This window comes from Dasypus novemcinctus, chromosome 6 (assembly GCF_030445035.2).
Source record: "Dasypus novemcinctus isolate mDasNov1 chromosome 6, mDasNov1.1.hap2, whole genome shotgun sequence".
NCBI classification, from domain to species: domain Eukaryota; kingdom Metazoa; phylum Chordata; class Mammalia; order Cingulata; family Dasypodidae; genus Dasypus; species Dasypus novemcinctus.
The window spans coordinates 99291972-99307575 of NC_080678.1; the positions used below are offsets into that span (position 1 = coordinate 99291972).

At 55.9% G+C, this 15604-nt stretch overlaps 2 long non-coding RNA genes across 2 annotated transcripts; both read right to left on the minus strand.

The window, feature by feature from the left end:
• Positions 1–351: 351 nt before the first annotated feature.
• LOC131278996 (uncharacterized) lies at positions 352–10944 on the minus strand. Its single transcript, XR_009186341.1, has 3 exons — positions 10868–10944; positions 9488–9568; positions 352–702 (listed from the first exon to the last, which is right to left on the minus strand). It is a non-coding gene; the product is annotated as an uncharacterized lncRNA (long non-coding RNA).
• Positions 10945–12914: 1970 nt separating this feature from the next.
• On the minus strand, positions 12915–14814 carry LOC139439120 (uncharacterized). Its single transcript, XR_011648954.1, has 3 exons — positions 14743–14814; positions 13765–13843; positions 12915–13322 (listed from the first exon to the last, which is right to left on the minus strand). It is a non-coding gene; the product is annotated as an uncharacterized lncRNA (long non-coding RNA).
• Positions 14815–15604: the final 790 nt, after the last annotated feature.

Consider the following 15604-nt stretch of genomic DNA (forward strand, 5'->3'; position numbering starts at 1 on the left):
TTCTGGGCTTGGGCACAGTTCGGGGCACCTGGATGGAGAAGTTGTGCTTCCAGCTAGTGACCTTGGGGGCTCCTCACCACCTTCTATGACACGTTCAGAATGTGGGACTCCAAAGTGGGAAACCAGGGACATGGAGAAAGGAGAGGAGAAATTCAAAGGCTTCTCTTTGCATGAAGTTAGGACTGGATTCACATGAAACAGGCTCTTTGGGCTTTTTCATGGAGCAGAATTTGGCAGATGGATGAAGATGAGGTGCTGTGAGTGGCACAATCCATGCCCATCCCCCACGGGGCCCCGGGATGAGTTATTCTAGCAGGTGGAGTGTACATGCATCTCAGAGAGGACAGAAACTCACCAGGAAATAAACTCTTTTAATCATCAGCAACAAATGCCAACATCTTTTTTATTGTAAAACCAAAACTCTGTGTGTCAACCTTAGCAAGTCAACAATCCTGGCCCTTCGGTGCTTTAGCGATGGGGCTTTGCAGTCAGGGCTCGTGGAGGGCAGGCGGCCAGTGCCCGGGAGTAGGGCAAGACCAGGGGCAGCATCCGGGAGGACGGGGAGTATGCACGGGGGGGATGGCAGCATCCCGGGCACACGGGGAAGGGGACCCCCTCACGGCAGGGTGGGGCGCACAGGGTTGGGTCGCAGAACACCGGCATGCATGGGGCTCTCACTGGGGCGAAGGTGAGGCACCTTCCCTGTAGGGCAGAGAAGAGAGTAGGTCACAGAAAGGTCGTCTGATTTGGGAGCTGAGGCTGCAGTTCCCTTGGCACGGTGGGCTGGGCTCAGCACACCTGCAGCCATCGGTGGACCTCTCCCTGGGTGCTGGCCTCCAGCCTCCACTCCACTTGGTGGTGAGGTTTGGCTGTCACCTCCTCTTCAGGGGCTCCCCTGCCCTCTCCAGGCTTGACCTCTGACCTTGGCCTCTCCCCTGTGGCCCGACTCCCCTGGGGCCACAGCATTGCCTGGTTTGGGCCTCAGCGAGTGTCTGCTGAAGGAGGACCCCTCCCCATGGCCCTGGGCCACTGTGAGATATGAGGCTAGGAGCTACAGGTGGCCCCTGAAGGCAGAGGGACTGCCCCACCCACTGTGTGAGGAAGCCCGTGCAGACCCTGCATCTGTCTGTGGCACCCACTGCCTTGGCGCTTCTGTCCTCTCTGGTCCTCCCTCCCGGGCTTGCCAAGGACCCCCACCCTCCACTCAAGACCCCCGCAAGCGACCAGAACACATCAGCCCCTCCCTCTCTCCAGCGAGGAAGGGTTTCCCCGTGCTTTCGGGAAGCCCCCTGGGAGAAGGGAGACCGCCGGCCTTCCGGGACACCTGCTCGCCTGCAGCGGGCAGCACCTCAAGACCCCAGCATCTGCCTTTAGAGCCCAGCACCCCCGGTGCCCTGGAGGCTGGCCTTATCAGGACAGGCACAGCAGTGTTCCAGCGGGTGCTCGGCCACCACCCTCGGCTCTGGCCTGGGGCCGCGATCCTCCAGCTCACCCGCACCATGTCCGCCTGGCCTTCCACGAGGGCCTGCCCATGCCCCACTCTGAGTCAGACACCTGCCATCAAGACAGCCCTGCTCTCGGGCACGTGGCCCCTCGGCTGCTGGAAAGTGAGCCCGGGGCGCCCAGGTCCTTGAAGGGCCTGCAGAGCTGTGCATGTCACCAGGTGAGGCCATGGGGCCTGGAGACCCCCTCCAGCCTGTGGATGGAGGATGGGCCAGTGTGCGCGCCCAAAGCCACGGAGCTCAGGAAACTTCCACGACAGCTGGAGGAAGCTACGACACCACCCAGGATGGCGAAGCAGGGGCCCCAGGAAACGGTCACGTCACAGCCTCCAAGCCACCCAGGAAAGGCCACTGGAACTACGTGAGGTCCCCGGGCCCTGCTGATTTCACACATCCCTCCCCACATCCTTAGCACATGCTGGGGCCTGTCCTGTGTGGTGGGGTCACCTCAGAACCTCACGCACAAGGGACAATGGAGGACACAGAAGGCAGGCAGAAGCCAATGCCGCACAGCTGGGGTTGAGGAGGGGCCTGGCACATCAGAGAGCACAGAGCTTTCCTCCGGAAGACACAGGGCCTGACCCCCAAACCAGGACACAGTGGGGATCAGATTTGGGGGCCATGAGCCACCCACGAACCCTTGGAGAACCTTCCAGCACATGGACACGCTGCTGCTGGGTGGACACCTCCTGGGTTGGAGACCTGCCATCCCCTGGCTGTGGTCACTCATTGGCCCTGCAGTGCCTGTGCTGACCTGCAGCAATTCCATCACAGCAGAGGCCAGGGCAGCCTGCACAGGAGGCTCAGGATATGGCCAAATCTTACATTCACTAAGCTCTCCCCATCTCTAAGCTTTTATACACACTCTTCTTCTCTTTGGAATGTCCTTTTTTTTTCTCATCTACTCATCTTTTAAAAGACAACCCAAACTTTATCTCCTCCACAAAGTCTCATTTCCATCAAAAATGACTGTGCCGGGTCATTTTTATCACCAGCAAGATGATAGCAGAGTAAGGAGCTCCTAGAGTTGGCTCCTGCTACAGGACAGTTAGCAAACACCCAGAGCTCTCTGGAGCTAGCTGAAGATCCTGTTTGGGGGCTTCAGGAGCTGTTGCGTGGCTGGAATTGAAAGCTCCACTTCCCCAAAATGGGGGAGGAAGAGATGGTTGGACACCAACTTCAGTTACTGATGGGTAAACTCAGTGGGCTACAGTATAATGATGAGAACAGCTAAGGTTTGAGCCTGTCCAGGTCAGAAAGAGGCCAGGAGCCACCATCTTAACTCGATGCCTGGCACGAGAGGAAGCTGGGTGGACTGAGGATCCCAGTGCTGGTGGGGACCGGCTTCTTTCCCTCCAGGTCCGATTGCAGCTCCAGCTCGGCCCCAGTGCCACCTCCAGCAGGGAGGAAGCTTCAGGGACCTGTGCCAACCTCTTTGGGAAATTACTGGCCAAACCACGGACACCAGTGATTATCCTACTCTGGTGGTGCAAGCCGCCCCAGGAGCTGTTCTGTGACAGGAATTGGAGGCTCCATTTCCCAGAGACAGGGGAGGAGGAGATGGTTGGCTGCCAATTTCAGCTACAGATTGGGAGATTTGGCTGGCTAAGAGATAACCCTGGGAACAGCTGGGGTGAGAACCAGCCCATCTCAGAAAGAGGCCAGTAGCCACCATTCTGACTCCACCCCCAGCCTGAGGGGAAGCTGGGCTGACAGTTTCTTTCACATAGATCAGCCTGTAGCCCGCCTAGGCTTCAGCCCCACCTCTGGCAGGGAGGAGGCTGAGGAGCCCTGCACCAGCCTAGACAGGCAACAGCAGGGAACTCTGGCTGGCATAGACTGAAAATCAGAAGACTACCAGGGCAACTTCAGTCATCTTAGACCTGCACTGCAGAGATTGCTGCCCACACCTGCAGCTCCATCCTTGCCCCAGGTAGGGGAGAAAGGGATGTGAAGCTCCATCAGTCCCTCTGGGCAACTACTGTCTAGACCTGCACGTGGATTATTTCACATGGCTGTGACTCTGTCCCTGTCCCTGGCAAAGGAGAAAGTTGGAAGAAGCTTCATTGGTCCCTGGTGCAATGAGGGCAGCTTGAGCCTCCACAGCTTACAGGACCAACTACATGCTTGGCTCCTACTGCATTACCAGCAAGGGAGAAAGGGCAGGGAGCCCTAAATTAGAGAGAAAAATGGCACCCAGAAAAAATACCCTAGTAAGCTAGATGCATAGACACTGACAAAAAATTACAATCTACACCAAGAAACAGGAAGCTATGGCCCAGATAAGAACAAAATAAGCCTCTAGATGACATAAAGGAGTTGAGACAACTAATGATAGATGTTCAAACAAATCTTAATAAATTCAATGAGATGGCTAAAGAGATTAAGGATAATAAGAAAACTTTAGATGAGTACAAAGAAGAATTTGAAAGCATACATAGAAAAATATCAGATCGTGTGGGAATGAAAGGTGCCATCAATGAAATTAGAAAAAGATTGGAATCATATAATAGCAGATTTGAGGAGGCAGAAGAAAGGATTGGTGAGCTTAAAGAAATGGCCTCTGAAAGTGAACATACAAAAGAGAAGAAGAAAAGAATGGAAAAAATTGAACAAGGTCTCAGGGAACTAAATGACAGCAAAAGGCATGCAAACATACATGTCATAGGTGTCCCAGCAGGAGAAGAGATGGGAAAAGGGGCAGAAGGAATATATTTTTTTACTTTTTTTGGTCTTTATTTGTTTTATTTAATATTACATTAAAAAAATGTGAGGCCTCCATATACCTCCCACCCCCCTTACCCCACTCCTCCCCCATAACCATAGCCCCCTCCGTCATCATGAGACATTCATTGCATTTGGTGAATACATCTCTGAGCACCACTGCACCTCATGGTCAATGGTCCACACCATAGTCCACACTCTCCCACAGTCCACCCAGTGGGCCATGGGAGGACATACAATGTTTGGTAACAGTCCCTGCACAGTCCCAGGACAACTCCAAGTCCTGAAAACACCACCAAATCACATCTCTTCCTCCCACTCCCTACCCCCAGCAGCCACCATGGCCACTTTCTCCACACCAATGACAAATTTTCTTTGATTACTAATAATCACATTAGTTCATGAATAGAATATCAGTAAGTCCACTCTAATCCAGACTCTATTCCTCCATCCTCTGGACCTTAGAATGGTTGTGTCCACTCCACATCTATATCAAGAGGGGGCTTAGATTTCACATGGATGCTGGATGCAATCCTCCTGCTTTCAGTTGTAGGCACTCTTGGCTCCCTGGTGTGGTGGCTGACCTTTCTCACCTCCATGTTACCTGAGTGGGGTAAGTCCAATAAACCAGAGTGTAGGAGTTGCAAGTCTGTTGGGCCTGGCTATCACATGGTCAGTCCAGAGATTCAGAAGGAATATTTAAAGAAATAATGGTAGAAAATTTCCCAACCCTATTGAAGGACATAGATATCCCTGTCCAAGAAGCACAAAAACCCCCACCTGAAAAAATCCAAATAGACCAACTCCAAGACACATACTCAAAATGGATCAAAAAACAAAAACTAAAAGCAAGAACCATGAAACTTCTGGAAGAAATTATTGGAAAATATCTTCAGGACTGTGTGGGAAACTGGCTTACCTGTTTGTTACTGTAAATGTTACACCTGTTAAATGTAGCTGTTGTTAGATGTTGCAGTTGTTTCCTGTTTTTGTCAATGATGTTCTAGTTCAGATAGCAAACAACTGCTTGGTAGTTTCCCAATAAATGCGATGGGAAAACCAGGGTTGAGGATCTCAGTTCCAGAAGCTGTGAGGCCCCTGGTCTCAGGTTTCTCTCCCCTCTTGTGTCTCTACCTTTATTTCTGTGTTGCCTTCCCTTCAAGCCAACCTATTGTGAGCTGAATGTAGCACAAGACCTGGTGGTACGTAGTGGATTCTTCAAGGAGGTAAGAGAAAAACTGAGTGGACTACTGATGTTTAATGTATGTAGAAGTTTTAATTAGCTTTACTGTAAAATTATGGAAATGTATAGAGTGGATGGTAACACATAGTGAGTAACAGCTAGTTTATAAATGGGGATGTGGCTGAAAATGGTAGTCTACTTATGTAAATGCCACTGACAGAACGCTTGAGAATAATCTAGGAACTGGATAGGACAGTAAACCAAGAGGTGGATGAGAACTTCGGTTGATGGTACAGATTCAAGAGTGTCCTTTGTTAGCTAGAACAAATGTATATCACTATTGCAGGGTGATGGGAATGTGGAGAATCATGGGAATGTATGGCTGGAGTGACCTATGGACTGTGGTTAGTAGGAATAATACGATATTCATGCATCTATGCAAAAGATGTACTGTGTTGATTCTGAGGCAGTATGGAAAATGTGAGCCAAATGTACACTATGGACATGGCAGTAATCAGATGATATCATTTTATCTGTTGCAAATGATACACCACATTTTGGTGTATTGATGGAGGGGTGCTTTGTTTCGGAATTCTGCACATGTGCATGATTGTGTTAAAGGTTTACAACTTCTATCATAAAAAATACATTTAAGAAATAATAATAGGGTGGGTTGGGAGAAAAAACACACCAAAGTAAGATAGGAACTATGATTAGTAGTAAGATTTCGACAGTGTTCTTTCATATTTTGTAAAAAACATCTCATAACAATACAAGGAGTTGGTGGTGGGTTGATGTATGGGACCCCTGTATGATGTCATGCACGTTTGCTTTGTAAGTTCACAACTCTTACCATACACTTAATTGTTTATGTATGTTTGTATATAAATGATATAAAGATAATAATCAGATTGGTTAGGGGAAAAATACTTTGTTTAATAGTAAAATTTTGACAATGCTCTTTAATCATCAGTTAAAAAGGTTTAAAAACAATGCAAGTTATTGGTGGTAGGGTGAGATGTTATATATGTTTGTTTGATGTCATATATGTCTGTTTTGTAAGTTCACAACTATTATACATTTATTGTTTATGAATGTTTATGTATGAGTGATGTACTTCAATCAATGAAAAAATAAAATAAAATGCCTGTGCCTCCTGGGACTTCCCAATCCTTCCTGCAATCACAGTACTCCCCAAGCACTGACCCTGAGCCACGAGACCCTCTACTCATCTGGCCTGGGGACTGTGATTCTTGGGCTGGGGAGGGGCTCCCGCCGGGGCCTGGTTGGTGTGTGGCCTTTGTATTTTGCAGCACAAGGGAGTTTTATTATTTTTCCCTGTTTTTCAGATGAGAAAAGTGAGGCTTTGAGAGGTTAAGAAACTAGGCCAAGTTTACACAAGTAATAACTGGTTAAACAAAGTTCTTCCTATGGTCACCCCTGAAAATGTTACAGGGACCCCTTCCATCCTTCCACAATTGTCCCCCAAAGAGGCTTTCTGTGCCTTCATACATGCCAGATCCAAACATGCCTCTTGGTGTCAGAGAAATGACCAAAAGTATCATTGCAATCCCTTGTCCAACCATAAATGCTCATTCATCCATCCATCACACCTCCATCTACCCATCTATCCATCCATTATCCATCCTCCCATCCATCCATCCATCCACCCACTCTTCCACCTTCCCATCCACCCATCAACCCATCCATCCATCCATCCATCCTCCCATTTATCCATCTATCCCTCCATCCACAGAGAGTGCTGCATCTACAGGCCCAGGCACAGGATGAGAAGTGCTTCAGAAAGCCGATCCTGTCCACACTGATGCCTGCAGGGCAGGCAGGTGTCCGTCCCCCACCCTCTCTCTGTGCCAACACTAAGTATCATCACGGGCAACTTGACCACTGGGTTGATGAAGATCATGTTGATTTCCCACTCTCTCTAGACTCGCTGCCTCTCTCTTCACCCAGAGCATGCCACCCTGGGATAACATTCATCGAGTTCTACTCATTCATGGGAACTTTGGGTTTTGTTGCTATTGGGCATAGAATGGAATCTTTATCTTTGTTTCTCGCTCCTTTATTTCCACTCATTTATCCCAGAACATGAGCAAATGATTCTGGGGCTGGTGCTCCCTAAGGGCTGCAGGTCCCTCTGCATTCCTTCAGGGCATGGTCTACGGGACACTTGCAGTCTCTTGCCCCAATCATGCCCATCCTGGGGCTGCAGGGGCACCCAGGAATGATCTGAACAGGTGCTGATAGAGGGGCAGATGTAAGTGCCTGGACACCTCCACCCAGGAGAGGAGCCCTCTGGGGGCTGCAGGGATCCTGAGTCCATGGCATGGGCATGAGGGGGTGAAGGGATTGAGGTTCAGAGGGGTGGCTCTCCTTCCTCTCTGGCCATCAGCAATTGTCAAGTGAAGCCAACTACCATTATGTCTCTTCAGCTCACTACTGCACAGCTCAGGACCTTTCCTGAAGGGACCGGCAGAGCTGATAGGGAGCCTCAGTGTCCAGGGCTCTGGGGCTTGGACTCTGTTTCTGGATCTCCTGGGGAAGTAGGAGGGAGGGGAGCCAGGTGCCATCACAGTCCAGAGGCATGAGCAGAGACTTTCCTAAAGATCAATGGTGGAAGGACACTGTCTCATTAGGATTTCCCCAGCCCTACGTCTGTGCCCCCTTTGGCCCAGCTCCATCATGGGCAGGGCAAGAAGAACAAGACTCAGCTGCCCCTTGGGCACCCGTGCAGCCTCAGACCCGCCCCAACACACTCCAACCACGGCCCACAGACACAGGCAGCTTCCCATGGAGAAGGAAGTCTGCCGGCGTGTGGGGTGGAAATCAAGACACCAGTGCCCATGAGAGCCTTGCACGTACAGCCCAGTCCACTACAGAGACACATTTTCCAGCTGTTCCCAGGGACCACCTGATGGCTAGATGCTGGCCAGCCGGGGGCTCTGCGGCGAGAGAAGCTGCCCCCTGCAGCACCCAGCCCTTCGCTGAGGTGGAGCCTCTGTCTCCACACCTGGGAGATGCAGAGGAGGTGGCCAGGCTAGGGGCGAGGGCCGGCCAGGGGTGCGCAGCTGCCTCCCTGCACACAGGTGAGGATGCCAGGTGAGTGACCTTAAGGGCCTCAGGCTGCACCCAAAGTGAGCCTGTGCCCCAGCCCAGACCAGTCCTGGAGTGCCACCAGAGCCACAGATGCGGCGGTCAAGGGCCGGGCACCTCCAGGGCCCCTGCCCCACCTGCATGAAGTGTGACAGGAGGGAGGCCGTGCCAGGTGGGCAGCAGGCAGTGTCAGGGGGCCCATGGCCACATGCGGACAGCTGCCAGGTGATGTAGAATGACCACACAAGATCCCAAGTGCTGCTCCGAGGACAGGCAGTGCAGGGCGAGGAGGGTGCTGGGCTCCAGAGCCAGGCTGCCTGGTCCTGGTCCTTCCCCGCCCCACAGTGGCTGTGTGAGGTGGGACAAGGCACAAACCTCCCTGTGCTCCAGCTTCCCAGCCTGTACAGCTGCACGTTACCACAGCACCAAGGCTGGGGCCAGAAGAGGGGCCGGAGTAGAGGACTATAGGGCCCCCTGAGGGCAGCTGCCCAGAAGGTCCACCATGGGTGCAGCACCGCCCTGGCTCCACGTGCACACACAGCACTGCCGTTGACCCCCCATGCCGGAGAGCCCACTCCAGGGGACCATGGCTACCTGGAAGAGCCCATGGGGGCTGTACCCCAAGGCCCCCAGGTGAGAGGCCACCTCCTGGGTGGCATAAAGCCAGCTGACCCCCAGGGCTGCAGGTGCAGGGGACTCATGGGCCAGGAGCGCTGGAGCTGGTGGCCAGCCCTGCTCTGCAGCCCCTTGCCCTTGGCTCTGGCCGTGGCCCTTCAGCCTCCAGCCTGGACAGTCCCCACCCATCTGAGACCACAGGGAGGAGAGTGTGGGCAGCCACAGCCGGCCCCTGGGGCCTGCGTGCTCCTGAGGCCGTTTCCCAGGGCTGGGCCCTGTCTGTCAGCAGGCGTCACAAGGGAAAAGCACTGGGGCGTCGGCCCGCCGCGGGTGCAGCACCGCGCCTGCTCACCGTGCTCTGGAACGGGGGCCGCATCTGGTGCACTGGTTTGCAACGTGGACTGAACAGGGCACACAGGAGTTCCAGCTTGCCCTGCAAAGCAGACATGGCTTGAAGACGCGGCACGGCCAAGCGACGTGTCCAGAGAGGGTCAGGCCCTGCTAAGCCCCAAGAACCCGCATGAGCTCGGAGGTGGAGCCTGGCGGCCTGCATGCCTGCTGGGATGGTGGTCGCTGTGCTCAGTGTCAGAATCTGGAACAAGACACCCTTTTGGCATGAGGGGTCAGTGGCTCGTTTAGGGGACAAGTTCCCAGGCCGGGCGAGCTATACCAGGAGCCAGGAGAGGACCCTGACGGGGTGGTCGGGGGGTGCGGGGAGCTGGGCAGGAGCCCATGGTGGGCAGGGAGCCCTGCGCCAGGGTGGAGGAGGAGGGGGCTGGCAGGGGCCAGGTGGGAGGTCCCATGCCTGGCTCAGGGGCAGGTCCCTGATATGGGGGTGGGAAGGGCAGAGAACAGTCCAGAAGGAGCCCTGGGCCAGTGGAGGGCAGCACCTGGCTGGCCTGAGCCACCAGGGCAGATGGATCTGGGCCGAGCAGGCCAAACAAGTCACTGTGTCAGGACAGGGCTGGGGCTGGCTGTTCCAGTGCCTTTCTGGGCCATAGAGGAGCATGGAGCAGAGGCAGGAGCAGGACGGAGGGGCCCGGCCAGGAGGAGGTTGGGGTTCTTGTCCTCCAGATGGCCCTTTCACCCCAGGACCCTCGGCCTGGCAGGGATCTCCCAACCAGGTGTGCAGCAGCATGTCCAGGGAGGGGCAAAGGGGTGAGGCTTGGGCTCCCAGGACTCAAGGCCCAGCACTGGTCACTCAAGGATGGGGTCTTGGGGCTCCTCCTCCCTGCAGCCCTGCACCCCGTGTCACCAGCCACGCAGCCAGCAACTCTTGTCCTCATTCTGCCAAAAAGGCTGCTGCTGGGCCAGGCACAGCTGCGGTGTCTCCAGAGAATTGAGAAGGTGCTAACAGTGGCTGCTCAGAATGTCTCTATTTCTCTGACTCATTCACCCCTCTTTGTGGCTCAGGCTGTTTTTCTCCCTCCACTGCTGGCTGGGGTTTGAAACCTGAGCCACCCCTGAGTTGAGGAAACCTGGGTGGCAACCAGTTACCTGCCTGCTGTGGGCCACCCGCCAGCACCCAGTGACCAGGTGGGGCAGGGGCAGCTGGGCTCAGTCAACTTGGAGCACCTGGGACACTGGCCCCGCAGCTTCATGCCCTCCCCTGGCCCCTGGCACCCAGGGAGGAAGCAAAGCATCCCGGACCCTGGACTCCCCCAGGTGGAGCCTTCCAGCAGGGCCTCTGCACCTGAACCATCGCCCTCTCCCCTGCCCCAGCCCTCCTCACCTCATTTGGCTCAGATGCCCAGTGCCCGGGCAGTCACAGCGGGCGGGCATCACCATGGGCAGGCTGCAGCACACTGTCTGTAGGAAGAGAAAGCATCTGCTCCAGGGCGGCACAACCAGGGGGCTGGTGCTGCCACTCAGCCAATGTTTGTGGGGTGAATAAGGAACGATCGAGTGAGGGACCCCGGATTCCATCAGCACCACCCACGCACCCAGGGAGCATCCTCTGGGGCAAACAAGATGGCATCTGGCTCATCCCCAAAGTGCTGCAAAGCTCCCCTGTCCCCTAGCTCCTCTGACGTCCCTGTTGGCAGAGCCTCCTTGAGGCTGTGCCCTGTGTGGGGCTTGGATTGAGGGCCCCAGAAGAGAGGGGTTCACGCCTGCAGCCATGCTCTCTGGGGGGAACCATCTGTAACAGGACATGCCCAGAACGTCACTATTGGAGGGGTGGCCAAAGAGAAGCGGGGGCTCTGTCCACTCCAGGAGCCTCATGAAGGAGGAAACGTGACTCAGGAGGAGCCTGAAGGCAGAGAATGGAGGGGACCAAGGATGGCGCCATGTGGCCGAGACACAAGGACAGCCAAGGACCCCGAGCCCTGCAGTGGCTGGCACTGGAACCCTGCGGATCTGGGAGAAAGCTGGCCTTCTGGGCTCCTGACCCAGAGACAGTGACCTCCAGGTTCAAGCCACCTGGTGCATGGCATTTGTCAGAGCAGCCCTGGCAAACAAAGACACCACCTGCTGGGCCAGCCAGGGGTCTGCACATGGGCAGGGGACACCCCTCATCCACCAGGCTCCAGCTTTGAAAGCGCAACTGCCTCAGGCCCACCTGGTCCCACTGCTGCTGCCCTGAACCTGGCACTGGGCTCCCCCGGGTGGGTGCGCCTCACAGCTCCATGCCAGGTAAGCTCCCTTGTCCACGCTCAGCCCTGCAGGCCCCAAGGGCTGACCTGGCCAGGCCCCTCTGCCCACCAGGAGACCATGATTAAGACAAGGGCACGGCAGATCCCAGAGCTGGGTCCTTGCAACATGAGGCTCCTTTTCCAGAAGCTTCCCTGAGTCCTGGGCAAGTACCATCCTGCCAGCCAGCAGGGGCCCAAGTGCCCCACTTGTCTCAGGAGTGTCCGTGGTAGACCCCCACAGGCTGCCCACACTGCCCCTTTGGTGGGAGCCCAGGAAGGGCGACGCCTGGCTTCACTAGTAGCCCCCTTCCCCCCACCCCTGCGCCCTCTTCCTCCTGCTCTGCAGGCTCTTGGCATAGGCGGTGGAGCTCCTGGGGTGGGAGCGGACCCCTCCTTGGGCTGCGGGAGGCTCAGTGTGTGGCAGATGAGCTCACAGGAAGTCAGGACGCACTTAGGACTTACAGTAGAGGGTTCCGGCAGGAGTCACGGCAGCTCCTTTTCTGTCTAGATTGATAAAAAGACATAACCTTTGCTGGAAGGTGTGGTTTGGGCTCAGTCTCAGCCCCTGGGAGAGGTGGGGACTCTGCTTGGAGCCGCGGGGCACAGACCGATGCCTGTGGGGTTGTGGCCAGCACGGCTGCCTCTGAGCCTCAGTTTCCTCCTTTGTGACAGGGACACCGCCCCTCCCTGGAGGGCTGGGGCAGTCCAGGCAGGCTGAGGCCATCCCAAGCTGAGAGCCCTTTGTGGGATGGTCCCCGCAGGCTTTCCCTCGAGCGCTCCCTGGGAAGGGATCTGCCTGCTCCTTCTCTGCCCCCCTTTCTCCTCCTCCTTCCTGCTGCTCTTGGGGCAGTCCTCCAGCCCCTCGAAGGCCCCTCCTTCCTAACACAGGAGCACTCCTGTCTGTCCTCCTGCTGCCCTGCTGTACGCTGGCCTCTGGTCACCCCTAGAAGGGCCATGGGCACCGGAGCAGCCTGGCCCAGCGTGCGCAGCCTCCCTGTGAGCACCCCGTGGCAGGTGGGGCAGGAGGCCAGGGTGCCTCTAGGTTCCAGGGGGGAACGGAGCCTGAGCCACGGTCAGTCTTAGGAGCTGCCACCATAGCAGGGGCACTCACCTGCCTGCTCAGGCAGCAGGGACACTCACCGGCCAGTGCAAGTGGCAGAGGCAGACCAGCAGCAGCAGGAGCAGCAGGGCGGATGCGCCATCCCACGACAGGCATCCAGGGGAGCTTGGAGCTGCCTTGGCTCTCGGTGGGGTCGTCGTCCTCATCCTCCTACTGGTTCTCCTCATCAGCGTCCTCCTTGGGGTCCTCCTCCTCATCAGTGCCCTTGTCTTCTCTATTTGTGTCCTTGCTGGCATGCTGGGGGACTGCTCAGGGGACTGCTCGGGGGACTGCTCGGGGGACTTCCTGGGAGTGCTGGCTGCAGCATTCTTGGAGGGCTTTGTGGGGCTCTTCTCAGGGGGTGTGTCGGGGGATTGTGCAGTGAGGCGCTGGTTGTTGACCTTGCTTGGGTTCCCAGCCTTGTCCTCAATGGGTTTGGCAGCAGGATTCTCCCCCTGTGGAAGGGCCACTGTCACCATCCAGCCTTGGCTGCCAGAGAACGTGTGTGGCCTAGGGCTGGGCTGGGGCTGGGTGGACCCCTCCTGGCTCCCATCCCCTGGCATTCCACCCCCGGCCTCCTCCTCTCCTCAGGTGCCCCACCTCCAGGGACCCCAGGGGGGCCAGGAGTCCATGGCCAGATGCCCAGACCACCTCGGCAGCGCCCAGGGCCATGGACGCCACGTGTGGCAGAGGCTGCCACATCCCCCTGCCTGAACTCTGACCTTGAGGGGTGGGCCCTGGGACCCACACAGCCAGGGGTGCTGCAGGCCTGGACTCTGGTCCTGGTGGGCCCCCTGCCCCACCCACTCACCCTGGCTGCCAGCTGCCCCCCAGTGTGTCTGCATCAGAGTTGGGTCAATGGGCCCCGTGACAGGGGTGTCCCCACCCAGTACTCACGCAGTCCTTTCCTCTGAATTTGAGGTTGTTGGCGATGAAGGTTATGCCTTTGTTGAGGCTGATTTCAACGAAGATGGGCCTAAAGCACAGAGGGGGTGGGCCGGTGACAAGCAGGTCTCCCCCGTGGCTGAACCTTGGCCCCCAGCTCTCCTGGGTGCAGTGACTTTGCCAGCAAGGTACTGGGGTGGTGGGCGAGCTCTCCTTCCCCAGAGCATGAGGTCGGCCTGGCTTGGAGGCCCCGAGGGACATGGCCGGCCCCAGGAGCCCGGCATCGTCTGCCCGCCATGTGGCCACATGCCACGTGAGTGGCAGCCATGGGGGACTCACTCAGCTCCTCCGTGTGGGCAGGGCACGTGGGCTCAGCTCCAGCCAGCGACAGGAGGCCTTTGGAACCGGATGGGCTGAAGCGCGTGCCCCAGAAAAAACCATGTTCCCGACCTGCACCCAGTTCTGGGGTGTAACCCAGCATCAGTGGACCTTCTGAGGACATCGTTACGCTGCAGTCAGGGGAATGAGACTGCCCTTAGTGCTGTGACTGGGGGCTTTCAAGGGAAAGCCACTTGGAGGAGAAGATGCTGGATGTCCTTGGGAACCTGGCAGAGAGAGGAGAGCACAAGGCCCTGTGGTGGGGGAGACACGGGACCCCAGGATTGCCGGCTGCCAGCACCAGAGCGCTGCCCACCCTGGAGGGAGCCAGCTTCCAGTCCCAACACTGGCATCCAAGAAATCACTCTTGTCAAGACAACCCATGGCTTGGTAGATGTCACAGCATGGGGAAACTAAGGCAGGCACCCTCTGCCTCCTGCTGTCCTCAGCAGAGCCAGGCCACACGGATCCCTGACCACCTCCAGGACCACCCATCAAGGAAGGTACAGAGGGCTTCCCGGGTGCCCCGGCCGAGGGTGTCCTCACCCAGGACCCCTAAACCGCTGCTGACCTGGTCTCCTGCCACAAGGGTCCCCAGGTCGGGGCACTTACTTTCCAAGTATCTGAGGTTCTACTCCAGGACAAGTTATGACATTGTCTCCAGAAGAGCTTGCTGCTTTATCTAAAAGAGAAAACCCACAGCAGAAGGTCAGTGCACGTCCATCTATCCACCACCTCCTGCTGCCCTCAGCCAGACAAGTGGACCCTGGCAGGTGGCCAGCCTCTCCTTCAGCCATCGTCTACTCAGAGAAATTGTAGGATCTCTGGCCTTGCCCCAGGCACTGGGCAGCCGATGGTATTTAAAAGAAACAAGGCAGGCAGAGAGATGTTCTCAAGGCAGGAACATTCTCGTGACTGGATGGGGAGGCAAACCCATAAAATATAATCATGAACAAAATAAATGTCAGGGAGTGTGAAGTTCATGACAACAAAAATGAGGAAGGCACAGAGCATGGAAGTGAAGGGACATCTACTCAGAACGGGTGGCCTGGATCATCTTTTACAGGTACAATTTCTCGTTTTGAGACATTACGATATTTGCAGATGAACTGACCTGATGTCCGGGATTTGCTTCAAATAAGGGGCAGTGGGGATATTGACATCACCAGCTTGGCATGGGTGGGCCATTACTGACAGCAGGTGATGAGTATTTCAAGTTCATTCTACGATTCTCACAACGATTGTATGCTGTTAAAACTTCACTAAAAATCAGGCCTCTCCAAGGAGGCAATGCTTGCTCTGAGCCCCAACAGGTGAGGAAGCCACCAGGGAGAGGTCTTAGGGAGGAATCTTCCAGGCTGTGGAGGGGCCTGTGCCAAGGTCCTGAGGTCAGAACTACTCGTGCTTGTGCAGGGAGGAAGGGAAGGAGCAGGACGGGCAGCATGGGCTTTATCCAAGGACAGCGAGTGTGCCA